A 12,146-nucleotide genomic window follows, 5' to 3' on the forward strand; every position below is an offset into this window, starting at 1 on the left:
GGGGCAGGGGATAGCTGTCATTTCAACTCTATGATAAGGATGTATTTTCACCATCAGCTGCCAAATCCTCCTTAAGGGGCACAGAAGTCAACGAGATACCACCCAATTCTTTACGAGCTAAAACAATCACTGTAGGAAAAGTATTCTTTTTCCAATACTTCTATATGAGAGAAGGATGTGAAACATGATACTGTTAAGGATCACAAAGTTATTCTAAGCAACCCAAATTTCATTTTATTATTAATATTATTATTATTACTTCATCATTGTGATTTTGGGTTTCTATTCTGGATAGGCTCTTTCCTGTGCTATTTTTTGTCTATCATCTATGACTCTTAAATGGCAAGGAATTATTCACCCAACCCAAAAGTCCTAGATTGCTCCCCAGTCCATCATGACTGAAAGAAAAATGCTGCCTCAATTTAGTGCTTAGGGCTGGGCTCCCCAGCTATTCGGGGGCTGGCTGAGGGAGCAAATTTAAAGAGCCCAAGAAGTAAAAATAGAAAAGCTAGCAACAGGTTGGAGAAGGAGGTACAATTGGTTAAAAGAAAGGGTCTAGTCTAAGCCATGCCACACTGAATAAGCCCAATCCCATCTGATCTTGGAAGCTATGCAGGGTTGGGCCTGGTTAGTACTTGAATGGGAGACCACCTAGGAAGACCAGGTGCTATATGCATAAAAAATAAAAAAATAAGAGATTATAATATAAGCTGACAATGTCCTTGCAATATGTGAGATCAACCAAGGATTGCCTCGCCTAAAAAATAAAAAGGTCTAACATGGTTGTGGACTATACTTGTGTTTTTTTTTTGTTGTATTTGAACTCACAAAAAATACTCTTTAAGCAATATCTTCCAACCAGAAGGTCAGTTATCTTAAATAATAACAATGATATTTATATGGTTCTTTATAACATCTATAATGTTATGACATTTGAAATAACAATGTCTAGTATGAGTTCTATATTAAGAGGTTGCCTAATGTTCACTGGCTGAAGCAGATTTAGCAGGAATCTGGTTCTTTTGACGCAGATGAAAAAAAGAAGTTACTTTTCCATTGACAGAGTACTTACTGTATGCTCAGTGCAGGACACTGTACCATGGAACTATTTATGTTCTTCTGGACTTCTGTTGTGTATATGTGTGTGTGTGTATATGGGAGGGGGGGGTAGAGTGAAGTTCCCAGCTCTCCTTACTGAAGATATTATGATTTTAAATGTCTTTTTAGTCTTTCATTTGCTTGTTTGTTTGTTTCTCTAAAAATCAAGAAATCTAAATACTTTGCAAGAAATCTGATTCAGATCCAGCGATGAAAATAATTTAATTATTGTAAGGTATGAACTGCATTCGGTGAAGGAAGAAGTGACATTATCTTGAGGGCTTTCTGAGCAATTTGTAGACAGTTCTATAGGAGGATAGTTCTAACTCAATTTGCCTAAGGAGTTATACTATGGAGACTATAGATTCCTGATAAATCTGTGACCAGAAAAAATAATAATGACCCCCATCCTCCATCATTGCAAAACTGGATTAGGTTCCCCTCTTGTGTCTTACCATAGAATGCCACACTAACCTCTGTTACATTTGTCATACTATTGAATAACTGTCTATTTAACAATCTGTACCCCATATTAAGTAGTGAGCAACTGGAGGCCAAGGACTACATCTTATTCACCTGTATGTCAGTTATTAGTTGTCTCTCAGCTCCAAAAGCATCCTTCAATATGTGTTCTATAATAAACCATGGAATTCCTGTAAGCATTTTCTCATTCAAAGTGAGCATAGTGTTAAGCCTTCTCAGTAGAGAGTACCGAAAGGACTCTCCAAGAGGAAAGGGCTTCCTGTAATTTCTCATGGGAATAGTGGTGGGGATAAGGATATTCAGTGCTATCCATACAGAGAGAATGCAAACCACCCTACCCCTCACACATGCATGCTGGGTCTGGCAATAACCTGTCCACAGCCTACTCTAGAGGGAACCCAAAGTTCCACAGCCAGCCCCAGTGCAGGCTGTATGGCCATGCCACAAGTTATTGATGGCCTACCCCCGCACCTGTACTCTGGAGGGTTGCCTGTATTTCCCCAGCAACTCCAGACTAGCTCTTGCTTAGTGAGACTAGTCAATATTTCTGCTCTATGGTGCCTGAATTACACCTCCACCAATGTAATCCTTGAGTTTCCTTGGTTACTCTCCCCTACTCTTAGGGTACCATATAAAGTCTCCATATAAATTATAGTCAATAATTCTTATATTAAACTTCCCCTGTAAAACCTATTGTGTAATTTCTATCTCCTGATTGTTGCAATCTGAGGATGTTCACTGCCTAGTACAGTATCTGGCATCTCGGAAGCTATCAGTAAGTAGTCGCTGATTATTTAATAAATGAATGAATAGATAAAAGGATGAATGAAAATGTTAAAAGTTAAGAGGTTCTTAACTCTTGCATTCTGGTTTTCTTGTTAATTAGTATTTCAATCTCTCCTGACAAAACATGAGCTTTACTTCTGTTCAGTCAAGGAGTCATCAAACTACCAGGGAATTTGGTGACTATAATTTTCTCATTCTGAACCAAATACTATTAATTTCCAAGTCCTTAGAAATGAAATTTAAGTTTTACCTCATGTATTAGTCAGAGTTCTCCAGAGAAACAGAAGCAATAGGAAATACACATATGTATACATATATATATGAGATTGATTTAATGTAAGGAATTGGTTCATGTGATTATGAGGACTTGAAAAGTCCAAAATCTGCAGGGTAGGCTGGCAGGCTGGAGACCCAGACCAGCCAATGCTGTAAGTGAAGTCTACAGCAATCTGCTGGAAAATTCCCCCACTTGCAGAAAGCTGACCTCTTTGTTCCATTCAGGCCTTCATCTAATTAGATGAGGCCCATTCACATTATGGAGGGCTGTCTGCTTTACTCAAAGTCCACCAATTTAAATGTTAATCTTATCTAAAACGCCATCACAGAACACATCCAGGATCACATTTGGCCAAATATCTGGGCACACTGCGGCCTAGTTAAGTTGACACATAAAATTAACCATTAAACCCTTCTAAACTTATCTTTGCTAGGAGGGAAGGAGGGAGGGAAAGAGAGAGAGCTAGAAAGATGGTAGAGTTAGAGAGAGAGAGAGAGAGAGAGAGAGAAATAGTGTATAATCACCATCATTTGGTGTTTGAGCTGAGATGCCAGCTACACGAAGTACCTAGCCAAGACCAAGGTTTCTAATCCATAAGATTCATATCCCATCCCTCAAAGAGGTCTTTCTGAGTTTCCCATAGGGATAGGTGATTTTCATCAGAACATAGCATTCTCTCCTATTGCTGCTTTAAACAGAGAAATTGGCATTTAGGAAAAGCCTGTACCTTATCCCAATAGAAGTGAAAATACTTTTGGATTTCTGAGGCCCTGTAGCATAGCAACAAATAATGGTTTAACATTCCCACCTTGAAGAGAAATTGGTGCAAACATTGAGACTCTAATAGAATTAACTACATTTTCTTCCACATCTGAAGGTGGTAAACACTGACAAGTGTAGATGAGGTTCTGGTTTTCACAATGAATTTTTTTAGGCCATATTCCAAGAATTTTAAGCAAAATAATCCTCTTTTCCCATCACTGCCAAGATATTCAGTTATATTTAGCATTCTAGATTGGTCAAAATTCAACCTATAATAAACCATGAGGATTTCTTTTGCATGAAGTATGTCAGATCATTAAAAACTTGGAGTTGTATGAAAACAAGGGGCCTTTTGACCTTTGCTATTTCCTCACACTGGAAGTAAAAATTTTCTCATCAATATCCTTATGCTAAAAGTAAAATTTTTGACTTAGGTTCATTTTCTATTTTTATATATTTTTTTACATAAAAGACCATTTGGTCTAATATTGAACTCATTTACATTTATTTTGTATATCTTGCCTACTGCTTTATGTACTTATATTGTGCCTACCTTTTTAAAGTCAAAAAATCAAAATGGAGCAAAACTTGTGGCATGATGGAAAAATTAGTTTTCATTCTAAATTCCTTTTAAATATGTGAGTCTAGGTGTAGCAACTGGAGAAGACAAGATTTCTGAAAGTCTATGACACTTATGAATTTAAAGATAAAATTTTTGGCGCCACTCTGAAAGCGAAAACTTGACATTGGCTAATACATACACTTGCCAGCACAAAATCTGTATATGCACATGGATAACAAACTGCACGTTGCAATGAGCACACGAATGTGGGTGCACAGTCCATGTGCATAAATACAGATATGGGAGAGAGAGAAGCGCTAACTGCACATCTTGTTGTCTGTTCCTTCCAGTTTTGAAATACATAAATACTGGGCTTTACTTTACTATTATAGATGCATATTTTAATACTAATAAGAAATTTCCCTCTTTCTCTTTCTCTGTTCTTGTTGCAGCTAGAGAGAATTTTCTCCCATAAATATCTCTAAATTCAGCAAGTTGAACAAAAATTTTTTAAGAATGACAATAAACCAGTTTAGAGCATACAGTAAAAAAATCCCAATACATCATCCACATGTGTTTCTCCCAGAAGGATTCTGAAATTCTTCTGAAAAAGGAAAAGTAAAATTTCTTCCTGCCTCCCTAGTAAAAGAATTAAAGATCAGTTTTGGAAACTTCTAACAATTGTTTTCTGGAAAGTAGATTTAAGAAGCTTATACTCTAGTGACTTAAACCTATGAAATAATTGTAAAAAGGAAATTGTCATGTCAGATATGAAAGGAGTATTTGCAGGCTTACTAAAGAAGCATTTTATCTATTTTTATGCTTGTGCTTCTTGTCAGGGCTCTTTGCAACATAGGTGAATATTGTCTTTTTACATTAAAAATTAAAAAAATATATCATTTCTCTGTTTTTCATGTCAGACAGATTCCTTTTGAAATAAAGAGCATAGAGCTCTATGAAATGTGCATTTGTTTACTGTCTTCAGAGCTTACACAGTTTGATTAATAACTAATATCAGGTTTTCCTTCGCCCCTCTAAAAGTCACAAGTCAGTTTGCCAAGGAATTTAAACTGTTAAATGAAATTTTTAAAAAAAATTTGAGATCCATATATAAAGAAAAAATTAACTTCTGGTTAAAATGATTGCGTCAAATAAGGTAATAATAAGCCAATCTCAACAATCAATTAGAAAGTAATGTTATCATTTTATGAGAGTAAGGGAGCAAATGACCTTACATGGAATAACAGAAGGAAACTTTTTTCTTCCCTTTCCCCTTGAAAAAGACACGTCTCCTGAAACAGGAAGAAGAGAATAGGAAGCCAAACTGGCAACTGCCGAATGAAAACTTGTCTGCCTGGCATGTTCAGTGTTTTTCTTCATGCTTTTCTTTCTGTCCAGAGGCAAATTTAAGCCAAGAATATCATCTTGCTTTTTTTCTTTTAGTAGATCTGACATATGTTTCCTGGCTTGTAGGTGCCTTCCTAAATGTGAGAATCAGGTATAAGTTAGATTTTCATGATTTATCACATCAGCATTGGCTATATCTAACAAAAAAGAATCCAGGAGGATATGATGGGGAAAAGATATTAAACTATATTGGCGGTTTTCAAATTGTGCTCTAACACACTAGGAATTCCATGGAAAGTTCTTAAAAGCCACGACAAAAGGCAAAAGGCAAAAGGGCAGTTAGTGAACAAGGGGCCAAGCCCTGCCTCACTCGACTACATTCCTTTCCAACAGAAAAGCTTCAATTTCATTGGATTTTACATATGCAGAGTCCATATAAGATTTCGTTTGAAGAAAAGATCTGTGGAAACACACACATGCACACACCCAGAGAAATAAACTTAATATAAAAACCCTCTAAACAATTTGTATTTTCCTTCAAACTCAAAAGGATTTTGATGGGTTACATGTGTTAGGGAGCACTGTCATTTACTAGCACTGTTTATTTTTTATGTGTGTGTCTTTTATTCTTTTGTGGCTCCCTATCAGTTCAGGGTAGTGAGAGCAGGGAGTGGAGTTGTATGGTAATTCAATCATTTTCCACTAGAAAAATTGTTCTCATACTTTAGCTGATTATCTGAATCACTTGGGAATTTGGTGAAATAAAAAGACTAGAACTATCTCTTTAATTAGTCTGCTCTTCTGTGTTCTTTATTATCTCTCCAGATGATACTGGTGCATATTGAAGTTTGAGAACCACTAGTCTAGAAGAGTTGTTATTGCTCATACTTTGCTTATTACTGTTACAAAATGCAATCTCCACCATTTGGTTTGATCTGGAGAAAGAATATCACCATTGTTCACACTTAAGAATGAGAAGAAACCTAAAGAACAATATTTATGAGACATATTTATAATATAGACAATTCGATAAAGCATGGCTTAAGCAAATACTGTCAAAGTTCTTTAAGAAAGTAACATATTTTAGCTACATTATTGTCTTGTGCTTATTCATTAATTCATCTAATACACATTTAATGATGGAAAACAAAGAAATAAACCAATAATACAGGCAATAAGATAAACAATTAAAAGAAATACAGAGCACATATGGGTGATAAACCATCTAAGTTTGCCTCTATATTTCAGGAAATCCTTAAAGTGGAGAACATATACATTGAGGCTCAATGTTCATATTTATTTTGTAACTTTACCGGTATCAGAAAATTTAAAGTATATGATTATCTTTTGTCTATTTTATATTAAAAGCTATCATAATAGGGTTATTAAAAATAAAACTTAACTGTGCTTTTTAACTGTGCTTTTCTATACTATTTCATATGATTCAAAACCTTTGAAATATTGAATTGGAAGCATATAGATACTGATATTTCAAAATCAGTGTTGCTCCTCTAATTTCTATTTCAGAATCGGTCTACTCCCAATTACAGGTCACATTCTTTTCTGAATACAATCAGGAGCTAAGCCATGTAGATATTTGTTGTCGTGTAGAAACTGAGCTTCAAACTTTTATGATCATAAAAGAATCTTTAACATCTACCTGTTGTTATTAAAAATAGGTTGCTTCAAAGTAGTCTTACATCTCAGAGGTTCTTTGACAACCAGACACTCTTATTAATTAATACAATACCCATGTCATTCTCTGCTCATCTCGTCCCACTCTACCATCCACCACAGGTCCCACGTCTCCCTTACATTGTTAGGGACTGCAGATCTGGATCAGAATCAGTTCAGCCTAAAAATGCATTTCAACTGAACGGAAGAAGGATTAGGTAGAAAAGTGTAGGGCCAAAATTAAAAGTATTCTTATTGTCTCCTCTCCTCTGGCATAAACAGTTTCTCTTATGACAACACAAGAAATGAATTTGGAATAAATAATGTAATGAAACATGTCATAAAATAAAATTACATAAAAATTAAAATACATGTTTCAGTAGAGTATATTAACCACTGGACTTGAAGTAAAAAAAACAATATTCAGATCCTTATTTTGCAATTTATTATACATTACCTTAAATGAGAAACTAAATCTCTTTAGCATTGTTTTCTTATTTGTAAAAACATGTATGACTATATTTCCATTGCAGAGTTAATGGGAAAATCAAATTAAATAACTTATGGAAAAGCACCTAGGACTGTAGCTAGCACAGATTAGAAGCCTTATAAATTGTCAAAATTAAATTTATTTTCTCAAAATGTCTTTTATTATTAAGATAATACAAAATAAATTATATTTTTTTGAAGACTCAGAGTAACTGAGTGGTATTACTTTCAATTTTCTATTATCGAGAATGAAACAAAAATGGTTTGTTTATTCAACAAATACTTATTGAAGGGTCTATTTTGTGTCAAGAATCAGTCTAAGTGCTTAGGGTTTAGAAGTGAATACAAAAGATTCTATCATGGAGCTTATCTTCTTGTGAGCAACCAGATGTGCATTTTTTTTGTTTTTTTTGGGGGGGGTCTCTCTCAATGTGCATCTTCAGTTAATACAGCACACACATGCATACATACACCCATATACTTTGTGACTATTAAACATTTTTTTTCTCTTGCTTCTGCCAAAAAAGCATAGGAACCATGTATAAGGCTGCCACATAAGGCCATGCATGCTGACTATCATGTGAATGGTTGCCTCGGAATTGTTCAGTTTGGTGGCCATAAATATACATAAAAGGAAGACTCTTATTTCTAGATAACTTTAGCTTTAATGATACCCTCTGTCAGGATTTTCTGGAACAGACATGCTCTTCAGGGAATATCCAAAGAAAAATAAGATTTAAAATTACTTTGTTAATGCCCTAAACTACAGAAAAAAATTGCCCTTGTACAGAAAGGGAATTGACTTAGTACAGACAGCCTCTTAGGAATATGACCTGGTCCTAGACTGAGAAAATTCTCGTGATACTAGATTATTGAGGAGTACTTTCATTAGAAAGGAGTTTGGGAGAGGTCCTCCCAGAGATTGATGCTTGGGTAAAAGAATCACACAGAATCACTATTCTCACTTAGCGGAGCTGATTACTATAAAACAAAGGTGTTAAAATCTGTTATGTTTGCTGTCACAAAATCTCAAGTGAGCATATACCTTAATCTTACAAACTTTCTTTGCATAGGACATGGGAAGAAGGGCCATATGAATTGCAGCTCATGGGACTCATTTGAGGACTATAGTGTTTTTCCTAGCCATAGGTTCAGCAATTGGCTATTTGATGGATTGAGTAGGATAGAAGTAGATGAAGTACTGAAATGTGACATATGAGGTAAGGTGAGCATTACGGAGCTTTGAATCATGGTCTTAGTACCTGAAATGGGGCAAAGGAGCACTCACACCCCTAGAGTTTCTCAGGGCAAATAGTGATGATTGTCTCCCTTGCACCAGATGTGGGCCATGCATGTGGGATATTGGATTTGGAAAAACTGGACACATTCTTCTTCCAAAGCTGATGCAAACCTGATTATAGTGGATATTAAATGAATCAAAACATTGTCTGTCACCTTGACCCTGATTAAGGTGCAACCCATGCTATGTAATTCTCAAGCAACTTTTATTTTGCTATCTCCCTAATTCTACTCAGTTAGGCTAGTTCTTGCTCCTGCATAAAAATTCAGACAGTCCCCAACTAGTCGAGTTTTTCTGTACAGTTTGAAAAAGACTTTTAACACTGGTGAAATTTTCCATCAAGTCTTTGAGAACTTTAGATAAGGGCGAAAAAGAGGAAGCAGTGAAGCACAGTCTCTAGCCAATGAGACTCAAAGTTTTCTGGTCTCATTGGCCACATGTCAAAACACTCTCTGGGGGTGCTCTAATGCTGTCTTGGTTTCATGCCTATACCTCCTTTCATTGAGATCCAAGGGTTGAGGTTAAACCATATTACTGATAAATCCAGAATTCTTCCTAGGCTGAACCAAGCTACATAAGAGTTTGACATAGGCACAATCATAATAGGACTACTGTTTATTTAGCATTATGCCATCCACACATTGTGATTACAAGGGCCAAAGATAGAATTTCTTCTTACATGACAGGTTATTTTTTTTATCTTAGAGCTGATGCTTAAAATTTCTATAACTAGAAATAGTCATTTATTCCATAGTTAGAGATTAAGCTTACTTGATACATCAACATGTTGACTCAAACACACCCTAAATTGTAAAAATAAGATCATTTCCTAAGAATGAATTTGGGAATAAATGTGAGACAACCAAAGGTATAGTAGAGAGTAGGTGACATAAGAGAAATATTGGCCTGGGGGAGCTGAACAAAACTCCTCTACCCCACTACTGCTTAGAACCCCATCTATTTCTAAGGAGAATTGTGAGGGTGAAGCTTTCCAAAACCATTTTCGGTCACTGAATTACAAAATACACACCTTGGCAACCAAAGATATCATGTTGTGAAGTTTAGATTCTTTGGCATCATAAAGATGGTAGACTTCTTTAGTCAGTCTAACACCTTTTGAAATATTTCCTGAGCATATAACTTTTAAACTGCTAGACTCTGCTATCACCATCTTCTCACACTTTAGAGAGTTAGTTTTGTCAAAACTGGACTTCAAGGATTCCAAGTCAGTGAAATAATTGACAGAATAAAAGATCAAACTGGTAGAAGTTTGATTTTAGTCAGTCACCTTGAAATCTCATGCATTCACTTTTCTATGACCAGTTCTTTTGATTACGACATGGTACTATGTCCTTTGAATCACTCCGAATTATTTTTCTTATAATAAAAGGATTTTTATTATTATTTACTATAAAATATAATAAATTACTATTAATACTTGGTGAAATAACTATAATTCTTAATTATTATATTCCTAGTAGATGTGACACATTCAGCATTTTTCATTTAAAGAGAAATATCATCTTAAGAATTGCTATTCTATTGCTCCATTTTCCATAAATGTAATATTATTATTAAAGATTTTTTTAATAAAAAAAATATTATTTTTGGAGAATTGACTCAGAGGCATTTATTTGATCATGTTAATTAAAAGAGAGCAGAAGTCTTGGTACAAATAAATTAAACATTTTGAAATTGCTGGTTTTATAAAGATGTTTATTTCCAGTAGGGTGTGCATCTAATCTCTCAGGTAGATAAACCAGTAAATGGTGCATATGGTCGATGAATGAGCAATGATGTCATATCCTCATTCTGAGTCTGATTTTTTTTCCTTAGAGAGTCAGGACATGGTGGAGATGCTACCTAGCAATGGTATTGTAAAAATTCTAACAACTTGCTACAGATACAGCCCATGAACAGCCAAGATAAAGAAAAGGATACTAGGAAGAATTCATGAAAGATAAACATATTAATCTAAAAGCAATAAGTTTTTTACCTCATTCTTTCTCTGGGCAGCTCTTTTTCCCCATAATTTCAAACTGCTCTGCACACTTCCAATGACCTACACTACTCTCTTTCCTGCTGGCTAATACTCAAAAACGACCTATCTCAGACATGCATTTACATAAAATTTATATTCCTATGTTGGAGATGCTCCAGCTCAGAAGTTACTGAGAACCCTCAAATGTTTCATCCTCCTCACAATCATACTCTAGAAATAATGTAGGAAAGATACTTGTATACTAGTATTTTAAAACTGTGCTTTGAGATTTGAAAATATCTAGAATTCTGGCTTCCAATGAAAATGTTTCAGGTTTGGCAATCATGGGCCAGTATTCCCACCTTGCTAGAGAGGAGTGGAGCTTGTGCATTTTAAACTGAGTTCTACCATGTTCTGTAGTCAGTGGTTCTTATTCTAGGGTGCTTTTGCTCTCAGGGTACATCTGCCAATGTCTGGAGACAGTTTTTATTGTCATAGCGAGAGGTGGGGTGTGCTACTGGCAGTAGTGAGTTGAGGCCAGTAATACTATTAAACATTCTACAATGAACAGGATAGCCTCTAACACATTACAACCATGCAGCCCCAAACGTCAAGGGTGCCAAGTTTGAGAAACACTGCTGCAGTCCATACTGACCTACCTTACATTTAGGTTACCTGCCTGCTCCTGTGGACACTTGGCTTTGTAATCCCTGAATGACCATGTACATATAACATATGTATACACAATATATGGACCAGAAAGGACCTTCATGATCTTCCAGTCAGATTCCTCCTTATATATATGATATCTGAAATATAGGGAAATGAACTTTAGCTAGACTTGAGGAAAAATGAAGTCTGATCAAAAATAATTGCTCTAATTTGTAACTGAGAATCATGTTACTAATTTGATTACTAATTATCAAGTCATATGAGGCAGATATAAGCCTATAAGCCTACTCTGGTCATGATTTTGCTGATCACCTACACATAAATGAACATCTGATAAGTTGCCAAATTTCTAAACTGGGCTTTCCCTAAAATTCATTACCGATCCGAGCTGAGAATATTTAGTAAAGCATCCCTATGTTTTTGTCAAGCAACAGTTTTCCATGGATCTGCTGTGTTTCTGCATGGCCTGCTTGTCTTTTTATTCTGGACTATCTTTCCAAGGATGTCTGTATAACTAACAACTTTGAAAGATGAAGTCTCCTTTTGGAGAGGAGAGCAGATTTGCATACTGCCAGTACAATAAATATAACGTCCCCTGAAGGAGCAAAGGTCAGGCAGGTTTTCTTACTGCATGTTATGAAGGATTCAGGTTTCCTGAGCTCAGATTTCCTCAGCTGCGACGTAAAAGCAGTATGTATGAAGCATCTACCTAGAA

General features: G+C 35.5%; 1 pseudogene; it reads left to right on the plus strand.

Annotated features, from left to right (window-relative positions):
- The first annotated feature begins 558 nt into the window (after positions 1 to 558).
- LOC111729655 lies at positions 559 to 676 on the plus strand (annotated as a pseudogene).
- Positions 677 to 12,146: the final 11,470 nt, after the last annotated feature.

The sequence above is a fragment of the Pteropus vampyrus genome, unplaced genomic scaffold (assembly GCF_000151845.1).
Source record: "Pteropus vampyrus isolate Shadow unplaced genomic scaffold, Pvam_2.0 Scaffold273, whole genome shotgun sequence".
Lineage (NCBI taxonomy): Eukaryota > Metazoa > Chordata > Mammalia > Chiroptera > Pteropodidae > Pteropus > Pteropus vampyrus.